Consider the following 26,464-nt stretch of genomic DNA (forward strand, 5'->3'; position numbering starts at 1 on the left):
TCCAGAGTTTCTGTTCAAGATTGCAGGTTCAGGATAATCTAAAGTCTTGAGGCCCAACTCCCACTCTTATACTAATCTGGGGGGCTGGGATACCTGCTAGGTCACGCCTTATGGGTGGGACCTGGGAGGGGGTGGTTACACCCACTTCCCTTTGTCCAGTTTCGCGCCAGAGCTGGGGCTGGAGTGCCCCAGCACCGGTTTGAACTGGACTATGCAAGGAACACCTTGTGTGCCCCAGGCATGTCTCATTCCTTTCAGCCCACCCTGCCCCAATACACTAAAGGCTGTCTGGGGAGGTGCTAGCACCTCCCCAAGCAGGAAACCTATTGTCCAGGCCTCCCTGGCTGGGATCACTCCCAGCTGCAGGAGGTCAGACTTGTGTCGTGGCAGCAGCATCCATTTTGTGATGCTGAGGCTTTGGTCAGAGGTTACACAGCAAAGTAGGATTTTAACATGTCTCTCCCTCTAGAAGGGAGGAATAATATCCTCATCACCAGAAATGGTATGGGGGTATTATTCCAAAGTGTTAGACACCTTACACGACATGTTTTGATACAGCCCAACCATAGTTACCATAACCGTTTAAGATTATAAGGCACTTTAAGAGTATATGGTAGGCTATATCATAGAACAGCTATAAGGACATGGTTCCGAAAGCTGCAGACAGGCTCAGCTCATGCTAGAGCACCATCTCACATGTTACCAAGCACTCTGCCTCCAGGATTGTTAAGGCCTGCCATAGGAGTGACTGATAGGTACACGTGTGTCTATATATAAGGGTAGATATAGGCATACTATATCTAAGCAAGGGGTGATTACACGACCTTGCCCCAGCTGAGTGATCAGCCAGTTGTGTCTGATTGGAAGGCCAGACCAGGGGTGGCATAATACATGCTGCAGCCCCTGGGAGGCCTAGGGTACACCTATGCCCTGGGTACCTAGGGTACACTGTACAGGGTCCAATAAGGTGATCCTTACCAATTGGTTATGTACCTAGGGTACATGGAGTCCATTTTACAGAGAGAGCAGACAGCCTGAGACCCTGAATGGCAGGATCTCAGGCCAACTAAGTCGAAAAACCAGCTAGACACTAGGCAAAAAGTTGGGGGTAACCATAGTCAGATATCCACCTTCCTACATTTCCCCCTTGCAGTTTTAATACAACTTAAGCAGTTAGGATCACAAACCATCTTCAGACAGGTAAGATCGTAAAAGTATAGCACCATGGTCTAGGTGTTTTTATAGTCAGTTTAAGACGAACAATGAACACGTGTTTAAAATAACCTCCCACGCTCCCCACATCCTCCGTGTATGATCTTCCAGCTCTCTTGTCTTTCATACTGAAAATGTTCTTCCAGGGTTTCCATATCTTATGCTTTTGGGGACAGCCCCTTGCTTAATTAATATATCTTTCCAGGCTGTAGAAAGTGAGGTATGTCGGTCCGGTGTTGTGGAGTGCTTTGTGAGTGTGGGTGAGGAGCTTGAAGGTGTTCCTCTTGTTGACGGGGAGTCAGTGCAGGTCTCTCAGGTGGGCGTGATGTGGCTCTGGCGGGGGATGTCGAGGATAAGGCATGCGGAGGCGTTCTGTATGCTTTGGAGTCTTTTCTGGAGTGTGGCCGTGGTGCCCGCGTAGAACCTCCAGAGTTGTGTTCTTAGTGAATTACTCGTCAAACCAACCTTTCATATCAGTACTTCTTTATCCATGGATGCAAACTTCCTTGGACGGAAAGAATATATGTAATTGCTTCAGAGGTGGTAGGATGCACTCCTTGTTGCCTAGACATTTCAAAGAAACTTGTAACTTTTCAAATTATTGTGACGTGTATCCCCGAAGTGTGTTTCAAGCATATATATTGGCATCTAGATCCTCAATTTTTTTATTGAATAAGACCAGGTTGGGAGCAAACCCAATTGGGCAACTGACTGCTTCGGACAGGGTTTCAAACACCTCCACCCAGAAGGTTTGAATGAGTGGACTACTACAAATTTGTGTGGCATAGGTGCTGTTTGGAGAGTTTCACCATAAATGGAATGTGGTGAATTCTCGGCCCATTTTCTACAAATTTTCTTTAATTTAGTGGACATGTTTAAATATTTGATATGAATTGGGCAATAATGAGCAGACATGGCCACTTCCCCAGGAGCTGTGACTACATCTCTCCAGTGCTGCTCTGTTAGATCGCCCATGTGTCAGAACCCCATTCAGAGGGGCAAAGGGCAAGCAGGATTACTGGGCCTAACCATGGGGTTATGGCCTTTTACTCCTGATGTCTAGAGGCCTGACCTCCTATGGATCCTGAGTAGCTGGGCCAAGTACCCCTTCAATACTTGATTCTCAGGGTTAGCGTAGTCTGAGCAATCCTAGGCTTCCTTGGCGAGCGAGGGGGCGTGAAGGCGGATACAGCGGGTGAACACAGGCTCACAATCCAAAATTTGTGCAGCAGCAGCAATAACCTATTGTCCAGCCAAGTACTTTTATGACAAAAGAAGTATTTTATTGTACTGCTAACAACACATGGAGAATTCCGACATTCACAAACAACTACACAGTCACCCTGAGGTCAGGCTCTAGTGTTTTAGACAGTTCCCTGAGTCCCACTCCTTCCTTGCTCTTTCAATAGTGATTAGTCCCCATTCGATATAGGCAACATCCAGGTTAAGCCCTACTACCCACTAGTCCATTCCGACTAGCAAGCAAGTTCACCCTGTTCCGACTGCCCGAAATCAGTCTTACCCGCACCTGCAGAATTGGAGTGACCAGAGTTCCTGGGCACACACCCTCCATGGACGCAGGAGCGTCAGCAGCTGATTCAGGTGAGTGTGCTGCACACTTCCATAGTGTGCTGTGTTTGACAATCCTCGCATTCCTCAAACGCGGTCATGCAACTGCAGCGGCCAGAGGTTCTTCGCATCTCCTTATGGGAGGGTAAGCTTTTGGTCTGTCCCATCAGGGGGAGGGAGGGATGTAATGTGAAGGTGCTTATCCTTTGTCCTGGTGTAGGTGTGGAGGGATTCCCACAGCAGCTCCAGTCCTCTGGCAATGATCTGGACCAGGTCGCACTTCTTGATGGTTGTGGTGACCCCCTCTGGCATACGGGATCACCGTATCTTTACTGCACATGTGCGCCAACCTGAACGGCACAGCAGATTCCTTCATTGTGGCGCTTCCTGGCGTATGAGGTTGCCAGCTGGCCACCACACGGCTCACTTAATAGGTCAGTCTTCTCACAGGCGGCCCTCATGGCATATGACGTTGCCAGCTGGTCACTGCACATGAGCTCCAGCCCGATCAGCACAGCGATATCCCCGGCTCACTTCACGGCGACCCTGCTCTGGCATACAAGGATTGCCGAGTTTGTCTTGCACACGGGCAGCAACCTGATTTATGCAGCAGCCATCGCGTCTACCTCACTAAGAGAGTCCAGTCAACAGAATTCCTCACTAGACCTTACTTCCTCCAGTACGTTCCTCTCCTCATAGGGCACTCTGGTCTTAGCAAGTAAGCAGGCACTGGTGCTCCAGGCTCCAGTGCAGGTGGTCTTGGATTCCCTGGGTAATGTCCCTTCACCCAGCTGGGAGACTGGCAGGCCTTGTCCCCCAGTTCTGGTCACAGGCAGAAGTCTTGTAGAGCTTCTCCTCCTCGCAAGCCTGATTAGCTGCTTGACAGTTGCCAACTTCTGGGGTCTCAAACTCCTCTTCTTATAGTCCATTTCTCAAGACACCAAATAGTATTTAGAGTCTGGGTCTTTGACAAGTATGTTGTGGGTCTGCTTTCTTTTTAAGTGCCCACTCCACTGCCCTCTCTTCCTCTTGAAAGCAGTCTGTCACAGCAGGAGTAACTCCAATCTGATGGCCCCAAAACGTAGGCATTCGGAGGGACTGAAGTTCATACTTTGATGTCAGCCACAGTGATGTGTGTATCAAAAGGTTAGCCCAGGGTCTCATGCCCAGGGCCTACTCTTTATGATTCCCTTATCAGTCCCATCCACTTCCTGAGATGTAGCCAGACCCTTCCTTGTGACTTCTCTCTTAATCGAAGAGCACCCTTTGAAGTGTACGGTCCCACTCAGCTTACAGGAGTGCAACAATACACTAACCTGGTTGGGAGGGAGGTGATTCCTTTACCTCCTCTCCTGTTTCACCATGCAGCCCTGGGTCTCCCAGAATGGAACCCAGAGTCCTCCATGTATTGTACCATTTACATGCACACATACAAACTCAGCACATGCATTTAACACACACACTGCACAGCACTGTATCTTTCATATACTGTAACACTGACAGGCGCACCTTCACCCAGCACATGAATTCAACAAGCATGCACTCCACAGCACTACACCCTTCATGTATTGTACTGCTCACAGACACACATAAACCCAGCACATGCATTTAACGTGCACTAAGCACACAGTACATCATTATCCCTGAATTGTACCCTTGCCAGGCACACACACACCCAGCATTCACACCATTCATGCACTGCGCAGCACTTCACAGCAAACTGATTTAGGTCAAGCATGAGTGAAGTACTCCGCAGTAGAACTTTAAATAAGTGAGCCTATAGGTCTCACTCCAGTGACACTGGTTAAAAGGGACATGTTTCCTTCCGCGGATCCCTACATGCTATGCTGCCACCATTGTGCTCATGCTGCTTAATCTTGGTAAAGGCAGTAGCTTTTCACCACTGTGAGGGTAGCACTTAGGATGCCCCTCCCGTCCAACAAGCCAGCAATCCATGAGCCAGGCATATGTCATGGTGTGCACGCATGATTCATATTTACCTGTGACACAGCACAAAAATCAGTATTAGGGATCCAGACATTAGTACAGTTGAGGCACTTGGGGCAGGGGTGCATGTCCTTTACCATGCAGAGGACTTTTCCGTCCCAACACCATGCCTATTTCTCAAGTCCGCTGGAGAGCGGGGAAAGTATCTGAAGTACTGATAATTGGTCACCTTTGTGACTGACGGTATGCCAGATAGTTAAAACACATCCCACCACATAAACGTTATGAAGGAGGTACCAGTAGCCCAAGGTCCACCTGTCAGTTGCATAAGACGGGTTAACATGTGAACCAAAGAGCTGTTTGTTGATCAATCGAAATGGAAGGCCACATAGTAAGAAAGGATATTTATTAACCCATGGCATCCATCACAGGGGGCTTTACACATTTTCCAAGACTTGACCCCTAACAAAAATGTGTAAAGTTGGATATAGGCGCAGAGTGTGATGTGTGTATTTTATGCAGTCATTGTGATGTATTCTTCCTCCAATACCTTGAACACCTTGAAATCACAATTACAGGAGTTGTGTGGAAGGAACCATTGGTTGACTGTGATAGCATTTTTGGGGACCAGCACATATTTTTCCTCTTCAGACATTCTCTGGGAGCAAGATAAGGAAAGACCCACAAAGCGAAAAGATGGAGGAAGAGAAAGACGGAAAACCCATCACAAAGGGAGAAAGAAAGCAGGGACTGTCAACAGCGAGCCAAAGAGGCAGAGGTTGTATAGCAGTGGATTATAGAGGCCTTGGGTGGGTTCAAGACTACATAGCCTTGGCATTCAGCAAGATGTCATTTAATAGCGACAGCTGCAGGCCTCTGAGCAAAGCTTTGGGCACCAGCACACTTAGTTTTTATAAATAAAGCACTGGGAAGGAGATATAAGCTACTCTATGGAAATAGATTTGGCGAGGTATATCAAGTAATGCACACAGCTTTGCTGGTATAGACCCACACTACAGAGTGTTGTCGGTCTGGTATTTATGTCCAGTGAAACGCCATAAAAAGTAGCCACAGACCAGCACACTGTGTTGGATATTAAGTAATATCTGGGAAAGATCACTGGCAGGTTTGAGAACAATCTTGAGATAACTATTACCCACAAACGTTGAATTTTTGGTTCTTGGTTATAGAGTGCTGCATAAAAAGCAGCAAATACACCTGCCACTGTCTTTTGGTAAGTATGGAGTACCCTGGAGGATATTTATATCCATCAATACCATCAACAAATGCACGTCCGTTAGGGGACAAATAAATAATCAAGTTGCAGAAAGACTTAAGGAGGCGGCTTTAGATGTGGAATGAAGGGTTCCCCATGCATCAGTGAACACAAGAGACTGCACAAAGTCATACAGTTGTCTGCAACCCATACGGTTGGATGGCCTCTCGGTATCATTGTCCAGTTCCCAATCCATAATCCCGTCAATCTCCTATTGTAAGGGTACCTGGAGTAACACTCTTTAAGGAGTCTGAACTTGTACTTCATGCCAATTTCCAATACTTTGGGTAGAAAGGGGGAATTAGAGGCTTCTTGGAAGTGGTTAAATTCCTCTCGCCCCAACGATGCGCGTTTTAGTTAATCGGGTTCACACACGCTCTCCTAGATGTGACTGAGGGGTTTATCTCTTCGAGAAGCGAGGAGTGATCGGTGCGGAGAAGTAGGATACGTTTTTGAACATTGAGTAGTTTCTTGGTTGGTTTCTCAGAAGGAAGCCAATAACACTTTAGATGTCTGGATGGTGTTACTGTTGTCCTGATTCTTGGGCGTGAAGGAGAGAGAGAGCTCAATCTTTTTCACCTCATTTGCAAAGAAGGACCGAGAACTCTGTTACTTTTTTGGGAGAGGCATATATAACTTTTTGGGGGGAGAGGGGTGTTCATTGTCTCACTGTGGGAAATATTTTTAGGCAGTTCTTAGAATAGACTATCTTCTTTTTGATGTGGATAGACTCTCTTTTTGATGTGGATAGACTTTGCATCAGAAAAGTTAATTGAGTCGTTCGATTCATTGTCGTGCAAGGTTCTGAGAGGGATTTGATATTCTTCTTTTAACATCAATTGTTTGATTTTCTATCTTCAATGTTTTGGGGTGCTGTCACATTTATGAACTGATTTATGAGTCCATTGAACTTCTTGTGCAGTATGAATTGTGAGCAGTTGGCTCCTTCCAAGGCAAGGGATGGCGGGGAATGATTTCAGTTCTCTAACCAATTGCTTGGGTCTTCTAATAATTCTAATGATCACCACTTCAGAGGTGTGATGTGAGAATGGTATGAGGAATTGATCGTACCAATCCACGGGGTTCAATTACTATTAACCCTTCCTTTGCAAAAAGACCTCAAATTTAACCTCAGACACATTATTGAGCAAGAAGGCAGCTATTTGCGATATGGTAGATTATTTTGGTTTCTCCAATGTAAGTTGAAGTTCTCTAAAAAAAAATATTGTTACCAAAGGTGATCAGAAATTCAATGAGTGTTGCACAAACATCATTTGTTACCAGGTGAGTGAAATATGGTGTTTAATTTCTCCTTTCCTACCTCTGTCTGGATCATTGTTGCAGATCCAGACACATCACTCTTTCAACTTGTCTGGAATCATACACAGACAGATACTTTCTTTTCATAAGACCCACATGCTCTAATTTTCTCCACCCAGCGTCTTCAGTACAGTTCTTCTTTCACCCCATTTTTTCAAATAAGACTCGTAGTTAATGAAGCTTACTCAGTCATCAACAATTCAGATCAAGATTTGCTAGTAGTGAAATGAAGTCGTTGTATGTGCCCATAACCAGGGTCGGACTGAGACAAGAAATAGGCCAGGGCGCCAAAAAAAAAGTGCCACCCATTAGCGAAGCAGATAGCTTAAAAAAAAAAGTGGTGATATCAGGGAAATCAACAGTAAAAACTGTCCCACTTAGCCATTAAACTGACCCACACCTGCTAAAAAAAAACAAAAAAAGGCCATGCACATCTGTGAGACCAGCCCATCGGGCACCACCTGATTGCCTTATAGGCCAGTCCGACCATGCCCATAACAGGATTTGGATGGCATTTCCTGACACCAAACCACTCATCCTGTTCCACTACACAATACATTCTTTTCACAAAACGGTTGGTTTGTTGGTGTGTTAAAGCTAGTTGTTACGTGCCCTTCCAAGTGAACCTCGAAGTATTTTCTTCTTTGTCATCCCTCTGCATGGGGTATGCAACTTGTAAAAACTGGCACTAACAGTTACACAAAAGTTGTACCCTAGAAGAAATGATCTAAGTGCCTAAGCAGACACAAGTTCCTTGTTTGATTGACCCAAACTATCCTTCCTGTCATCTGACCATACAAATTTACATTTACTTCATTAGTTTAAAGCATTTTGTCTTGGAAGAAAAACTCTTCACACATAAGGAGTCAAATTTGCAATGTCCCTAAAGCAATGATGGTTGTTGTTTGTTGATGGGAGACGCCAGCTTGACAATGTCTGCAGGTACACCAGGCTATAGTTTGCTTCCCTTATATTAAATAACATGTTTGAGGTATTCCATCTTGCCCTTCTGAAATTCTGATTGGTCTATTTATGGCAGCACCTTTAACTTCTGTAAGTGACAACAATCGTGACCGCAATTTTATCTAAATTCGGTCATGTTCAGCTTGATCATTTCCAAAAATTAAAAGGCGGACCTGTCAAGCCAAGACTCTTGGAGGCTTACAGACTGATTAAACATAACCTGCTAGAAAACAGTGGCTACAGGTGCCAGCCTAAATAGCGTAATAAAGAATTAATTAACTCTGATGGGAGAAACCAAAGCTGATATTGGAACTAGTTCAACATATTGGTATGCTGAAGCTAAGTCAAGCTTCAAAAATGTCTTGCCATTTCTCAACATCAAATGCATGATCAGTCTAGGGCAAAGCATGACCATTAACGGAAATTTATGTTTTTCCGGCTTCAAGGGTCTATGTAAACTCTCAAATTGCCTTTTTCTAACATACATTGACCAAAGGAGAAAGCAAAAGTGAAGATGCTAGAGTTCAAAAGCACATTTTTAAAGAAGTTTTGCCAAATCTTCCGGAACATTAAAAATGCACCTTCCTTAATTTGTTTTTAATGGAGTATAATTTTCCTTAATCTTGATGTTGGGTTACAAACCATTAATTGTATCTAAACCTGGCATAAAAATCATTTAAACTTGTCCTTCAACACAGATATCCCTCACTCATGTTATCCGAAGATGAGTGGAATCCATAGTCAAAGTCTTTTTTATGAGGACGATCTTGCGCCCTGGAATTTAACCCATATGGGCCTCCAGAAAAATACTGCTGGCTTTAAGTGATTGCTGTGTTAATAATGCGCTGATGGATAACATGGATAAAATCTAGAGCCTGATTTAGGGTTTGATGGACCGTGCTCCCTCTGTCAGGATGATGGAGGACATTGCGTCTGCCACCCTGATAGACTACCATATGACAAATTTATAGATATCCAGAGGTCATCTCCGTACCTTTAAAGGAACTGTTGTCAGGGCGGTTCCCTTCAAGGCACAAAAAAGTAAAACAACTTTAAAAGAAAATTGGAAAGAACTTCTGTCCCAGCATGTGCGCCCCAAACTTTTAATTTAGCAACTCTAGTGAAGATTCCATTCAAAGACTAAGGACATTTCACTTTTAGGCTCTGAATATGAAGGGGATCAATTAAGGACAAACCCTTATCACGTTTGTTGCTAGCGGCAAACCCAGTGGTCCTTTCCTTATGGAGAAAAGAACAGGCCTGACAGTGGATCTGTGGATTCAGAAGCTTTAGGCACTTCGAGATAATGATGAGCTGGCTTACGAAACACCGACTCTTGAACACCTCTAACAGCTTATGGGGGCCGTTACTTACTCAATGTGGTATACAGAGGCTAATGTGGTCCAAGCGACTGAGAGCTCTGGGGCTGTTAGAGGATGATACATACACTATGGAGGAGCAGGAGAGAGGGAAAAAAGTCAAGGACACAATTTAATGGACCTGAAGGTAAAGTATATGGCTGGGTATGCAGGAGGGAATATGTGGTATCCCCAAAGCAAAAGACGAGGTTTCAGGCAAGTAAAGATGTTTATGGCAAGGTTTAGGAAGAGAAGATAACGTCAAGGACACAATTCAATGGACCTGAAGGGAAAGTATATGGCTGGGTATGCAGGAGGGAATATGTGGTATCCCCAAAGCAAAAGACGAGGTTTCAGGCAAGTAAAGATGTTTATGGCAAGGTTTAGGAAGAGAAGATAACGTCAAGGACACAATTCAATGGACCTGAAGGGAAAGTATATGGCTGGGTTTGCAGGAGGGAATATGTGGTATCCCCAAAGCAAAAGACGAGGTTTCAGGCAAGTAAAGATGTTTATGGCAAGGTTTAGGAAGAGAAGATAACGTCAAGGACACAATTCAATGGACCTGAAGGGAAAGTATATGGCTGGGTATGCAGGAGGGAATATGTGGTATCCCCAAAGCAAAAGACGAGGTTTCAGGCAAGTAAAGATGTTTATGGCAAGGTTTAGGAAGAGAAGATAACAAGCCCATGAAGCAAGTACAGAGAACAGCTCTAAAGCCAACCATCATCCTGCCAGGAACCCAGTGAACTGGAACCTCACTCGCAACAGTAGAACCATACACTCACACAATGCAATGACATGACACAATGACATAATAAGAATGGCCTTTCTTTAAAAAATAAACATATGTACCGGTTTTGAGAGAGGATCGGGTGAGGATGCACATGTACCACTGTGTGGTGAAGGCTCTCGTTTATACCTGCCCTTTCATCACACCAGAGACAGATTTTACTTGATCAAAGAGTCTCCTGCTGTGCTGCCTGGCTCAGTCACGCAGCGCAGCAAGATTTAATGAGGGGTGCATCGGACTCCATGGAGCCCATCACTCATGTGGTTCCCATGTTAATTACCATAGACTCTTTAGATACGCCTGCAGCCCAAACCCCTGGACGGAATGACACCAAATTTGGCAGAAAGCTAGCTTTTAGTTCACAGACTGTTCTTTGTGTTATTTGGTGTAAATCTGTTCAGTAGTTTGCTAGTTACTTTTTGTATATCTACGAACGCGAAGTCTTCACAAATAGTGACGAGCTTGTGCAGCCATCAGCAGAGCTCTGATTGTCTGCCACCACTTTAGGAAGTGTTATCCGCCATCTTGGCAGCAATCTTGGGATTCTGCTTTAGCCCAGTCCCACAAAAAAAGTAAAAAAAGAAAAGGGGACAGGGTAAGAATACCCTGACCCCCAAGCCTTTGTCTTGGGGTCCCCCCCAAAATTTTAGAACATTTTTGTTGTAAATGAAAATAAAACAAGTTACGGGGGGCATGTACAGACATTTTAAAAATAAAGGAAGGGGGCATATGGGGCCCCCCTCCTAAGGCATTATTACGCCCTGGTGACCACCATCTCCACTTTGTTTTTTTTTAATTATTGTGGGGGGCTGTGCAGACCCCTCTCTCAGGCCCTGGGGACCACCACCTTCCCAGGGCTTTATTAAATAAATTGTGCTGGGGCGCACGGATCCCCCGAGCACCACCACATCCACAGGGCTTTAATTTTAAAAAAAATTGCTCGGGGCCGCACGGGCTGCCCCGGGGACCACCATTTCCTCAGGGCTAAATAGAAAGAAATGGGGGGGCCTTGCGGACCCCCTGTGCCCCAGGGACCACCACCCTTCCGGGGCTAAACGGAAAGTGATGGCGGGGGCCTCGCAGACCTCCCCCAGGCCTCTGGGACCACCAACTCCCTGGGGCCAGCCCGTGCACAGGAAAGGCCAGGGGCAGCTCAGCCCCCCTACCGGAGCCACAGCCTCTCATGCACCCACATACACAACCACTCACATACCCACTCACAGACCCATGCAGGTACTCACACAACTACTCACTCATCCATAGTCAATGACCAACCCACTCACCCATATGACCACTCATGCACCCACTCACTCACCCATACAACCACCCACCCATCCACTCACTCACCAATACAACCACGCACACATACAGACACTTATACACCCACTCATACACACTTACAGCCACTCGCACACCCACTCAATCACACATACAGAAACTCACACAGCCACTCACTCACCCACACACTCACCCATACAGCCACTGCCACTCACTCACTAATGCAAACCCTGAAAACCACTCAAACACCCACAGAACCACTAATATACCCATTCACATATCCATACAACCACTCACATTCCCACTCACTCACCCTTACAGCCAATCAGACATTCACTCTCCAATACAGCCACTCACACCCACTCATTTACCTATACACACACTCAGCTTTTCCCTCACCCATACAACCACTCACACACCTACACCTACACCTATACAGCCACTCATCCTAAGTGGCCAAGGGTATGCCCAGACATGAGCCCCATGCTCGCTGTGCCACTGGATTTAATCTAGCTTGGCTGATGGTTAATACCACAAAACCGTTCCCAGGATGCTTGTTTCGGTCCAAGGGGGACCTGGCCTGGCAGTTTGTGCTGGACGGTTCCCATGAGGAGCAGGGTTAAGACTGATTTGCATGTGGCTGTGTCCAAACTGGAGTGGCATAGTGAGCAAAAGAACGATGGATTAATCCCATTTATCCAGTATTAGGGGTGTCTTTCATAGATTCACATGCCTGAATCATTCCCCGTCGTCGAGACGGGAGCCTCCGGTACATAAAAAAGTAATGTCCTATAGACATACATAGAGAAAAATAGGTCTAAGGGTCTCCCCTTAGTAGCCTATCCTAGTCCTTATGTAAAAAGGACCAAACTCATAGAGCCAGCCAATCAGCCATCACCACTCTCTAGAACCTTCCTGGCAGGAGCCTCAGTCCCTCAGATTTTCTACCGCACGTTGTGCTAGGGAGTCTCCAACCTGAGTTCTCCTCAGGATTTCTTTCAAGCCAGATTGTTCACTTTTTTGGTGACTTTCTTCTTTAAGGATTTGAACGCAGACTACTTCAGGCCTCTTATTGCTGCAGTGAGTGTTTATTTCATCTACAACTCCTGGCATGTCTGAATCCCAGAAGAAAGCCCTTTTCAGGGCTTGCTCTTCATGTGGGAAGAAGAGGCTTCATGTGGACGACAAGCATGACCTATGCTTGTATTGCCTTTATCCGGACCACGTCCCTAAGGACTGTAAAATATGTAGGTCTTTCCCTCATAAGACCTTGAGAGACAGGGAGGGTCGCCTGCTTATCTGGCTGGACAGGCTCAAGGACAGAGAGAGTGTGGTGTCCTCAGAGGCGAGCTTTTCCGGAACCTCTGAAGTCTCCCTGAAGAAGCCGAGAGTGACGTCTCCTGGCCCCTCAGACGCTCCTCCTATGAAGACACACAAGAAGTCTTCAGAGGCAAGATCTTCAAAATCTTCAGTGTCTGACAAGGACTCTCTGACTTTTAAGAAGCCTACCCTGTCGGCCAGCAAAATTGCGACACCTTCCTCGGCGCAAAAAAGGCCATCAGGTCATGTCTCCACAGCGACGACGACCGTGTCCACAACGACAGCGTCGTCAGTCTTCTCGTCGACGACGACTACCCCTTCATCGTCGTCAGCAGGTACTCCTATTTCGTCTATTATACTGTTAAAACCGTCGTCGACATCTAAGTCATCGTCGACGACGAAGATTGTCCCGTCGACGACGACATCGTCGATGAGGAGCCCACCGTCGACGGAAGAGTCGACGACGAAGACGTCGACGACGAGGGCGTCGACGACGAAAGCATCGACGACGAAGGCATCGTCGACGAAGATGTCGACGTCGAAGGCATCGACGGCGAAGGCGTCGACGACAAAGGCGTCGACGACAAATGAATCGTCTACGAGCGCATCGTCGACGAGGAAAATATCGTCGACGGGGACACCGTCGGTGAAAGCCATACCGTCGACGACGGTATCGTCGACGGGAACGTCGTCGTCATCCATGGGTATTTCTGAACCAGCGCAGAAATCCGTACTATTAGGACTGTCAACACGGAAGACAGCAGGGGTTCCTGTACAAGGATCTGCTTCTGGCAAACTGACCAGACCACAGATTACACCGGAAACGACGTCTCCAAGCAAGGTGCAAACCAATTTGCCTATGGAGATTCTTCAGAGTGAGGAGTCGGAAGAAGAGCTCTTCGAACAGGCTACTTCCCCTTCTGAACTGTACGTCAAATGTCAAAGCACGGACGAGGAACAGGAGGAGATGAGCGGGCAGGAACGCCCCGTCCGGGAACAGGTTCGCACGGAGGTCACCCCGATGGTATGCCTTCCCCTGTCGATAGTTAATGACCTCAAATACCTTATCCGGGACTACAAGCAACGTTTCCCGGAATCGCCGGCACTGGACGCAGGGGTCCCAGTGCCAACTACAAACCCACCAACGACAGCCCCAAAGCAATCACGACCGGCTACGCAGGTCTGCCACGAGAAACCGCCACCTCAGGTGATAGTCATCGGATGAGGAGGCTGAGGAGATGGAAGAAGGGGAGGTCCAGGGAGACCAGTCGGACCAGGATGAGGAGGAGGAGTATGTGGCATCCTCACCACCTTCCCCACAACCGCGCCAAGCTGATTCACCGCCAGTGGATATTGGTGGTTTTCATAAGATAGTTGAACGGGCAGCGATGCGGTTTCATATGGTCATGGAGTCGACGGAGACTGAGTGCTTCTTGCATGACTTTAAGGAGCAGACGAAGAAGACGACGAAATCGATCCCTATCATTGACTTTCTCTGGGACCAGGGAAAGAAATTAATGCTGACGCCGGCTTCCGTACCTGCGGTTGTTCCACGCCTGGATAAGAAGTACAAGGCTCCATCCACGGCGCCAGCTTGCCTGAATGGACACCCGAAACCGGATTCGGTCGTGACCCAAGCGGCCCAGAAAAATTCTCGTAATCCTTCCTCTCCTTTGTCAGCCCCACCGGACAAGGAGGGCAGAAAATTGGACACAATTGGCAAAAGGTTTTCGACCACTTCGGCAATGACCATCAAGGTGGCCAACTCCATAGCCCTGTTAGGGCGTTATAACCGCCAACTTTGGGAGGATATAGCCCCGTATTTAGCAGAGCTACCAAGCACAGTTCAGGAGGAGGTAAAGGCACTACTTTCTGAGGGCCAAACCTCTGCGGCCGAGATCATTGATTGTGCCATAGACGTGACCATGACAGGCTTTCGTCAACTGGCTGGGGCTGCAGTCCTGCGCCACCAGGGATGGCTGAAGGCAACATCGTTCAGGCAGGAAGTGCAGACGAAGGTGCTGGACATGCCCTTCGACGGACATCTGTTTGGAGATAAAATTGACGAGGCGTTCCAAGCTATTAAGAAGGACACTGACACGGCTAGAGCGCTTGGAACCTTGCAGGCAAGGAATCAGTCCTTTCGGGGCAACAAATCTAGAGGCCAGTCCTCCTACAGAGGATCCTTCCAGAATAGGTCCTCGTATTCCTTCCAGAATAAGACCCAGTACCAGCAAAAGCAGCAACAAGGTCGGCAGTCGTCTTATGGAAGATCTAACTTCAGGGGTAAGAACCAAAAGAGGGGCACCGGCGGACGCCAGTGACCAGTTACTCCAGCCAGTCCAGCTACTATCTCCCTCTTCAAAAATTGGAGGAAAATTGACCCATTTCCTGGAAAATTGGCGCATCATCACCACGGATCGCTGGGTTCTCCAACTCCTAAGATTCGGCCATTCCCTAGAATTTACCACCATCCCGCCTGCAACCCCTCCCCGCAGGTTCCCCCACAAGCATCTGCGACTGCTACTCCGGGAAATATCGGAGATGTTGAAGAAAGGAGCGATCGAGCGGTTTCCATCGGCTCAGAGGGAGAAAGGATTCTACTCCCGCTTCTTTCTGATACGCAAGAAAGAAAAGAAGTGGAGGCCCATTCTAGTTCTCAGGGCACTCAACTCTTTCCTGAAGAGTCAGTCGTTCAGGATGGTGACGTTCCAAGAAATCCTAGGCATTCTAGAGGAAGGAGATTTCATGACATCCTTGGATCTTCAGGATGCCTACTATCACATCTCGATACTCAGGGGGCACAGGAAGTTTCTACGTTTCGAGGTGGCAGGACAGCACTACCAATTCAAGGTCCTACCGTTTGGCCTCAAATCCGCTCCGTGAATTTTCACCAAGTGCCTTTCTCCTGTGGCAGCTTTCCTGCGTCAAATGGGTCACCAAGTTTTCCCCTACCTCGACGACTGGCTGGTAAAGGCGCCCACGGCTGTAGGCGCAACCAAATCCTCCAACGCCTGTACCAATCTTTTCCAACATCTAGGATTGACTCTCAATCTTCAGAAATCACATATGTCCCCAACAAGAAGCATCACCTTCCTCGGGGCGACCTTGAATACGGAATGCGCGAGGGCATTTCCTTCAGACGAAAGAGAAAACAAGATCATATCGCTGGCCACGGCGGTGGCATCAAGGAAATCCCTAAGAGTTCGCACCTTCAAATCACTCCTGGAAATGATGTCTTCTTGTATACTCCTCATCCCTCACTGCAGGCTTCGGATGCGTCCATTGCAGGAAGCTCTCACGAACCAGTGGACTCAGAGTACGGGTTCGTTCGAGGACATTGTGAGGATAACACCGCGAATATCCAAGAGCCTCGAATGGTGGAAACATTACAGGAACCTGTCGAGGGGACTGCCGTTCCTGCTTCCAGCAGCGCCACTTGTGATCACCACCGATGCATCTCTAGCGGGCTGGGGAGCTGTCCTTCAGGACCTCAGAGTAAGTGGCAAATGGTCAGATCAGGAGCAACATCTCCATATCAATCTTCTGGAGTTGAGGGCTGTGTATCTAGCGCTGCAAGCCTTTTTACCACGCATCCAGAACTCCCAGGTGCTGGTCAGAACGGACAACACCACGACGATGCACTATCTAAACAAACAGGGAGGAACGCGTTCGCTCACTCTATCGCGCGAATCGCAAAAGATCTGGAACTGGCTTGTTCTCCATGGGATCACTCTCAGGGTGGACTATGTCCCGGGCAAGGACAACACCATTGCGGACGCCCTAAGCAGGCAGAAATCCCTCTCCCACGAATGGGAGCTCGACGAGAGTTCACTAACACACGTATTCTCAGAATGGGGAGTCCCAGGAATCGACCTGTTCGCCACCAGGGAGAACGCCAAATGCCCAAGCTACGCAAGCTGGCATCCCCAACCAGGGTCGCTCGGAAATGCCTTTTCCATAGGCTGGTTCAGCGTATTTGCGTACGCTTTTCCACCGTTCCCGATGATTTCCAGGGTCCTCAGGAAGATGAAGGCGGAGCCCTGTACCCTGATCCTGATTGCCCCGTACTGGTCGAGGCAGCACTGGTTCTCGGACCTTCATCGCCTCTCCATCAGGACACCGATTCGTCTAACACAGCACCCAAACCTGCTGACAATGTCCAAAGGGCAGGTGCAATTCCCGAACCTGCAATCGCTCAGGTTATCGGCCTGGCTCCTGAGCACAGAGAGTTCTGTCATTTAAACATCCCGCAGGAATGCAGGGACGTGCTAGCAAAAGCGAGGGCGGACAGTACCAACAAAACCTACTCTCTCAAATGGAAACGCTTCTGCGTATGGTGCTTAGAGAAGGGCCTGAGACCACTTCATATCACGCCTGAACAGATATTGCCATATCTACTGCACTTGGCACAGTCGGGATTGGCGCATGCATCCATAAAGGTGCATCTGGCGGCAATTTCACGTTTTACCAGGACTTCCAAAGGCCCGTCTCTCTGGTCCAGTAGACTTATCAAACAGTTCCTCAAGGGTCTATATAGGTCCTTACCAAGACCTCGACGGGTCCCACCGACATGGCACCTCAACTTGGTCCTTAACCAACTCATGAAGCACCCCTTTGAGCCCATTCATCGAGCTTCCAGCAAGTACATCTCATGGAAAACGGCTCTGTTGCTCGCTCTAACATCTGCCAGGAGAGTCAGCGAGCTACAAGCTCTCTCCATTCAGGAACCCTTCATGCAGTTCAAACAGGACAGGGTGGTGCTGAGGACAAATCCCAAGTTCATACCGAAAGTACCTTCAGACTTTCACCTCAACGAGCCGGTGGTTCTACGTTCCTTCTTTGCAAACCCTACCACGGCAGCAGAGAGGACACTACACTCTCTGGATCTCAAACGGTGTCTTAAGTTTTATATAGACAAGACAAAAACCTTCAGAAAGTCATCGCAGCTATTTGTGGCCTACAGTAGGCCAAGATTGGGTATGCCTCTAACAAAACAGAGCATCTCAAGGTGGATCTCCTCAGCAATAGCGTTCTGCCACGACGGGGCCGGACGGCCTTTAAGAGACAGGGTGGAGGCGCACTCCACCAGAGCGATGTCCACATCAGCAGCGTTGTTCGCTGGAGTGCCGATTTTGGACATCTGTAGAGCGGCGACGTGGAAGTCACCGCACACCTTCTCCAGACACTACTGCCTGGATGCTGAGCTTACGAAGGATGCTGCAGTGGGCCAGGCGGTGCTTCGCCATCTATTCCAGTGAGGTGAGCCTTCCAACATCCCGCCATCCTGGTATGCACATTCTTTACTGATTTACTGTTTTGACGTATGCCAATGTTTCAACCTGCTATGGTAATATGTGTATTATCTAAATATCTATATGGCATGTTACATCAGAAATGTGCATAATGTATTGCTAACTACTCTGATTCAGGCATGTGAATCTATGAAAGACACCCCTAATACTGGATAAGAAACGCGTTACTTACCTGTAACAGCAGTTATCCAGTATTGGTGTCTTTCATAGATTCACATGCAACCCTCCCGCCTCCCCTGGAAGGTCTCACGTCTCTCTCTAACTATATTACGCCTACCTAGCTTGGTGCGTACGAAAATCTGAGGGACTGAGGCTCCTGCCAGGAAGGTTCTAGAGGGAGGTGATGGCTGATTGGCTGGCTCTATGAGTTTGGTCCTTCTTACATAAGGACTAGGATAGGCTACTAAGGGGAGACCCTTAGACCTATTTTTCTCTATGTATGTCTATAGGACATTACTTTTTTATGTACCGGAGGCTCCCGTCTCGACGACGGGGAATGATTCAGGCATGTGAATCTATGAAAGACACCAATACTGGATAACTGCTGTTACAGGTAAGTAACGCGTTTCATCTGTTGACTGGGGTGGGTGGTTAAAAAGTTTCAGCACTCCATCCATCATCTTGTGCTTCCTAATTACTAGTACAGACAGGATAGAAATTTAACTTATGCTGTAGCTTAGTATATATCTTTAAGTCTCAGAAATGTTTATGGAACTTTTATACTCAAGGGATGATGTCATTGGTGATGTCACTGATGGGTGGCAGTCTACAACAATATTCTTGTTTAAAGATCCCAAGGCTGCCCATAAAAGCAGACTCCCACCCTTCTCTTTGGCCACAGCAATAGCTGCTACCCATTCAGATTAATCTGGGGGCTGAATGATGCCATCCATACACATGTCAACCAATAATTTCTTCAACTCATCCCTCACACTAAGTGGCACCGTTCTTTGAGTTTGACCAGGATTGTCCCCAATTTGGCACCGTTCTTTGAGTTTGACCAGGATTGTCCCCAATTTGGCACCGGACTTTGTGTTTGACCTGGATTGCCCTCAATTTTGTCTTGTGTTCATGCTCTACACCCTTCACGCATCCTACATGGGATTATAAAATTAATAAAAAATGTATCCAAAATAGCTCTAAAGTCCCTTGCCAGTCCTAGTGTGGTCAATTTCTACATTGGCTATATAGGCATATCACCCAACACAATAGGATTGGTGCATGCAGATGTCAAAATAATACCGGATCTGCCAAATCGCGCTTTCCTACAATGTCATGCCCTTGTACAGCCACATACAACTTACTGACTGCAGCTCATCCTTTGTAGTTCTAGAACATAGCCTAACCTTTCAACATCTTGACCATCAAACGCCTTGGGACAAACATCTGCCTCAAGTAACTTTTTAGATAACTTTTCTTTGTTAAATGTCCTCTCAGTTAAAATTGTAATATCTGAGCCAGTGTCTGCCATGACACCTAGTGCAATATCGCCAGTCTGGCTCACACCCAACGGTGCCTTTAATGGAACAGACTCATTCACTGCACCACCCCCATCAACAGTTAACATCACATTACTGACTATATTGTTTTCCAGTTCTTCCACAACATTCACCCTCATCGATGAATTATTTCTAGCGGATCTACAGTCAACTTGGGCCTGTTTCACAGACGCGATTTAGATCCACACCTATAACACATTGTTTCCTTGAATTGAAATGAAGTGTTTTTGCCCTTCTCAATACTAGCACCTTTTGCTCTGTTCACAACACACACAGTAACATAATTTTGTTCTCCACCAGCGATGGCCTTAGATGAGAGGGTGAACCTTTTAATATTTTTTGAAATATCTAAAACTTTGTTCAGAGTTGGGTTTCTGCATGCTAACAAATGTTCCTGGATTTTCTTTTCACAATAACAATTGAAAACGATTTGATCTCTGAGGTAAGTGTCGATGTTCTCTCCAAATCCACATTTAGCTGCTAAAATACGTAAGATGCTCTCATCTGTGAATTGTTTCCTATGAAAGAAGCTTTGTTTCTCCAGCGTGTTAGATTGATCAGTGAAGCATTTCTCCAAACGTTGTATAGCTTTTGTGTAGACATACCAGGGAATAAAGTACCCTGCTGGCGGTTCCACCTCAGGGAGATTGTGAAAAATCTCCTAACTAGCATCTCTAAGCAAACTAAAAAGTACAACCTTCTTTCTTTCAGAAAACGATCTTTTCCATCTTTTGCAATAATATAGTTTTCAAAGGCACTGAGTGATTACTGACTACTCCTTTTATGTTTACTTCATTATACATATTTCCTTCTGCTCTGCTGTTTCCCCACTGCCGGACCTACTGTATCCTTCTGTGTTCCTTCATCATGAAGGAGTCCATAATTCACAGGGGTTTTGTTAGCATGGCAACTACAAGTTAGTTCTGGTCATGCAGCAATGTGCTGGCTGGTGTGTGTAGCAGGTTTCTCCAACAAGTAGCTTGTGGGTTACTGGTAGCTCTCCAGCTACCTACAACTAGCTTTCCTTTGTGCAATCCACTCTACTAAATTATAGGTTGTGCTTTGTTGAATTATTAGATGTAGCCCAAAATTGAAAAGGCCTGTATTCGAGATGTATATGTGTACTTTCAAAACTCATAGGCTGCTGCTTGGAGACAAATGGTTGAATTTCCCCAAAAAATGTAAAGCTGACGTTTGAGTGATAAATCATGCAGCACTGGACAGCCTTATTACTGATTTTACCCTGGTGCCAGGGCTATTACAGCTATGACCGTTGTATATTAGCCATGGAGAGGCATTCCAAATTGATAAAGCCTTTTTTTATTACTCCTCGCAACTATGCCAGTGAACTGTGATGATTACTAATGGTAATCTTGCATTGGGTGGCCATTAATAATCTTGTCTGGTGTGGCCACTATTACAACACTAATAATATGAATAGCTTGGGATGATTTTCATTGAGCAGAAGTAGATCTTATTACAGAAAAGCTTGAAGGCCCCCAATCTACAGTGTTCATGCAGAGATGTTTACATGATTCCAGGGGGACATGAGTACATTATGTTGGAGATGCATACTGACTTATGAGTAAGGAGTAGGGAAGATATATTAAGTCTGTAGACAGTAGAAACCTTGCTTAGTTGTTTCCTGAAGCATTGCTAGAAGGGGAATAGTCTGAGGACACAGGGGAGCTTATTCCAAACTTTTGAAGCAGAAGAAGTGAAGCCTGAAACAAGCTCCTCCTTTTTGAGCAGGTGATTGGGTGGTTGCCTCTGGAAGTATGAATTTTGTCATTGTGATTCAATTCCTTATAAATTAGAGGTACAATTTTAATTTGGTGCAGCGTTGTTGGAAGGCGTTCACCGGGGAGGCTGCGGAATGCGTTCCTGACCACCCGGGGACCCACCCCTCCTAGAGTTAGGCCGAGCAAGAGCAGGGAGGCCCTTCCTGGAAGGGTCTCGTACCTAGGATCGCACACGCTGCGCTTACACTCTTCTGATAGAGGGACACCACACAGTAGTTCTTCGTAAGACAGTATACTTTATCGTTAGTTGTAAGGGATCTTTATGATCCGGAAGGCAGGTATGGAATTAGTGCCACAAGCGGCGGCGATCTCGTGATGGGGGTATGGGGGTAGCGGGACAGTCTTTGAGTCAGTGTCTCTGCGGAGTATCCTGCGCACAGCGCTCAATCCTCGAGCTGGGGGGATGTTGCTTCTCTCGGCAATCTCTGCCGATTCTCTTGGAGGAGGGTGCCGCGAGCCACTCAGCAGGCACAGGTGGTTCGTAGTTCAGGGAGCCGCGACAGTGTCAGCAGGGCTCAGATGGTTCAGAGTTCGGGGAGCCGCGACAGCGTCAGCAGGGCTCAGATGGTTCGTAGTTCGGAGAGCCGCGACAGTGTCAGCAGGGCTCAGATGGTTCAGAGTTCGGGGAGCCGCGACAGCGTCAGCAGGGCTCAGATGGTTCAGAGTTCGGGGAGCCGCGACAGCGTCAGCAGGGCTCAGATGGTTCAGAGTTCGGGGAGCCGCGACAGCGTCAGCAGGGCTCAGATGGTTCAGAGTTCGGGTAGCGTTCTTCGGTTCGGGGAGCGATCGAGCCGCGACCAGGTCAGCAGGCTCTCGTCAGTTCAAGTCTTCTCTGCCTCCCGTCCCTTCCGCACCCCTTGTTATACTTCCCCTCCTCTTTGAAGTCCGGAGTCCTCGCCGAGAGGGGTCTTGGTGCCTGGGGGCGGGGTGTCGGGGCTTCCTATCGCTCGGCCCTTTGATCTGTTCAGGTGGGTCCGGGAGGGACTCCAGACACCCAGCAGGCGAGGCGGCCGCTCACCGGGGGCCTGGTGGCCGATCGAAACCTTCCTTGGAGAAGAGACCAGAGGTGTGACAGGGTCGGCGCCTCTCGGTCTGGCTTGGGGGGTTTCTCTCTCCCTCGGCCGGGCATGCGTGTTGGGGTCTGGCCGGCCATCGGGATGTTGGGCCATGGTGGCCGGAAGTCTGTGACATCGAGGATCGGTGCGGTTGCAGGGTGGCTTGCTGGTCGGGAGGGCCCACGCCACGAGGCCGGTCTCACAAGCGTGCTAAGAGAGGTAACGGGAGGGTTTAGATGTGGTGCTGATGTGGGTGAATTTTCTTTGGTTTGTGGTCAGGCCCTCAGTGACATGTAGGAGGCCAGAGTATTGTCTTTTAAGCTTCTGAGCATAGACTACCATAATCTACGTGGTAAAGGATGGTGACTTGGTTGATAGACTGAAGATTAATAGGCAGCAGTGGTGGCTGTACATGAGGTTCATTTGGTACCGGGCTATCTGGGTTTTCTTCATTATGTGCTGCTTGCAGGTCAGCTCAAGGGTCAATGTGGAAGCTAAGGTATGTGGTGGTAGTGTTGATGCAGGGAAAGAAGCTATTGATGTCCATGAAGCCAGTTGAGGTATAGCCATTATTTAGGCTCCATATTGCTTCCTATGTTTTGGCACTAGATGTCTAGGGCTACAGGATCTACTCTTAGGTGCATGCCTTATTCCACAGGAGCACCCCCTTACAGGCCTAAAAGATGTTTGCTGAGACAAGCAAGGCATGTGTAATCAGGGGGCAGGACCAAATAGTTACCTCTTAGTCTTATGAATTGTCAAGGTGTATCTATTGGCAAGGGAATTAACATGGCCGCTCTGTCTCCATCTATAAGAACTTAGGATGCCCTGAGCGAAACACTCAGTTCAAATTAGACAGGTGGGAGTCAAGTGTCAGGTTTTCCTATGTCAGATGGGAGTATCTCATTTAATTTTGTCTCTGCATTCAGAAACCAATGCTTGTATTTTTCATTGATGGAGGACTGCTATGTATGTAATTTCTATGTCAAACTGATCAAAAGACAAATGATCCATGTGGAGCAGCGCTGTGGTTGACATTTGCAAAGGGACACTGGTCGCCTTTCAGTTACTGATTGCTAGATCCAGATGTTGAGTTGGAGCTAATGAGGTGAAAATTCCCCTCATAGGGTAATATAATGCACTGTGAATAGGCCTTTGTCTGCGGCATGAAAAACTATCCCGGTATATTTAAATGTAAACATAGTGGGAATTAAGAATCTTTCATAGTCAAGAAATATTTAGCTTCATTATTGTGCAAATTCATATTACACCACAGACACTTTTCTCAAACAGCAGTCCATCCAGGAGTGTGTGGGGATTTGGTGGGGGTGAGGGGGGGGGGGGCGGGCTGACTCAGAGTCCAGAAAAATCCAGAACATTTTACTTCGCTTGTCAAGGTCTGGTATCTTGAACCTTACAGTGCCTTCTACCTAGATGCTTAAATTATACATATCTAATATATAATACTGTTATGGAGGTTATTTTCTTCTCTCTGCAATAATGTATGTTTTACATAAGCAATTTTTGATTTTTTTAGCTAAAAGGGACAGTGTCAATAAAAAGATGTGTTCAAGAGCTTCAGCCCAAGATTATAACACTGTTAGTGAATGACACTTGGAATAGTATCTGGCAAATGCGTTCTATTCTTTTCTTAAACCTTTGTATTTTTTTCAAAGCATTGTGATCGCCATTAAATAAATGTGTCAGAATGCTAAGATAGTAAGGGAAAACTGCCAAAGAATATGCCATGCCCACAACCACGTAATATATTTTTCTTTCTACATCATTTAGCCAACGTTGCCATATAATTTGGTCCTTCATTGCCACATAGTTCCAATGGCCCAGAATAGTAGATGCAAAGACAACAAGCATTTACAATGCAATGGTCTCGGCATTGTTAAAGTTAGAGCTATTGGCATTGCTCATGACATTATTTTTGTTTATGTTTTTGTTTTTAAAACATTTAAAGAAACGGCATTGTTATTTACAATGTCAACTGTAAACAGTTTATTCCAAAATACATCTCCTCGCTACCGAAACGAAAAGTGTGTAAAATTAAACTTGGGGGAAGATTTTTTCAAAGAAACATATCATTGTTTTTCTTCATAAAACAGACCATGACTCCAGTCTATACTCCACACTTCTTCGTGATACACACTGCTCAATGCTTACAGACACGAAAGTGGTGAGAACCTTGTGCTCATTAAGCACATACATTTGTGAACGTGTGTGACTGTACAGCGCCTACAGTAACGACAACAACAGCAAAGGCGCATGTTCTTTTCACTTGCAAACCAGAACATCCCCCCTCCCCCCACCTTGCCGACGCGTCGATTCACCGTGTCACTGCTTCCAAGGGGGGCACACCCGGGGTCACGTTCGCCCGAGCCCGACCCAATAAAACACAACGAGGAGCACCTTACACATTCCAGGCGGCCTTCCCTGGGCTGCTGTGACGTGTAAACCCAGCAGGAGGCATTGCATATTATTGTGGCTTGAAGTTTAGTTACAGCTCCGTACACGGGAGACCCAGGACTATCATTTTCGAAACACCCCTCTCGCACTGGAGACGGGGGCGACCACATAACAAACAGTCTTTGTTCCACGCGAACTCGCTGCACTGAGACTTCCGGAAAATCTACAAACAAAACAAACATTGGCAAAGACAATGGTCTTGGTCTGCTGCTGGGCTGATGGTTATTATTATTACTACATTTGGGGGGGAATTGCAAGCATATGCTGAAAAAATAAAAATTGAAAACAAAAATAAAACATAACAAAGTCACTTCACCATACAATACAAATTCAAAGTTACAAAGAAATAATCTATGTTTATAAGGTTAATAGGGGGATGTTCCGTTAGGGCCAGAGCTGCAGACTTGGAAGCTGGGGAACAACTCGGTTCGAGTCTCGTCGTCACCTCAAGATCCTGTGATTCTGAGTAAATCACTTAAATCTCCCAGTGTCTAAAAAATGTATGTAATGTAACTGGTGCTCATGTAAAGTACTCCAAGAACTTCGAGTCGAGTTCGCGCAACATAAAACCGCGACAAACAAAAAACACACACCTGTGGCTCATTGCTTAAAGGTGTGCTTTTAACAGGCACATATAACGATACCCTTTTAAGTTTGACAAAATAACTCATGGACATATTATTTTTATTGCACAAACAACACGAGTGGCTTTGAATTATCTGGAGACATAGTTTAAAAAACAATCATGCCTACAAAAATGAGAATAAAGAATTGAACGAAAAAACGCTTTCAACATGTAGTATTTGAAAATGGAGAACCCCGGCTTGTTCATTGTCAAATCTGGGATAAATGAAACTGAAATCATGTTTGACTTTTCACAACACACACAGGCTAATTATCCTTTAAAAAGAATGTACTCTTATTGTATACATATTCCGTATACATATTCCGTATAGGTAAAGGAGTATTTGAAATATACTGGGAGTTTCAGAGAAGTAATTCTCGTAAACGGCTGTTGAAGAGTTCACCGTTGAGACACCGTTGAACAAGGCAGAGCAAAAGGCAAGCACACCACTGCCTTTCTCCGAGGCAGAGCAGAAATGCCTCGGAGAAACGCAGTGGCGTTTTCGGATTCGGGGGCGTGTTTTGCTTTTATCTCCTCTTGCCATTGGCTGGAGGAGATAATTAGATTTGTTGAAAAAAACACGCCCCCGATCCGAAAAGGACAGGGCCTAATCGGAATGACGGACCTCTTCTCCAATGGCTGGCCAGCATTCAAGAG

General features: G+C 46.7%; 1 pseudogene; it reads right to left on the reverse strand.

Moving 5' to 3' along the window:
• Positions 1 to 5,242: 5,242 nt before the first annotated feature.
• Positions 5,243 to 26,464, reverse strand: part of LOC146798147 (uncharacterized) — a 28,884-nt pseudogene continuing 7,662 nt past the window's right edge.

This window comes from Triturus cristatus, chromosome 9 (genome assembly GCF_964204655.1).
Source record: "Triturus cristatus chromosome 9, aTriCri1.1, whole genome shotgun sequence".
In the NCBI taxonomy this organism is placed as follows: domain Eukaryota; kingdom Metazoa; phylum Chordata; class Amphibia; order Caudata; family Salamandridae; genus Triturus; species Triturus cristatus.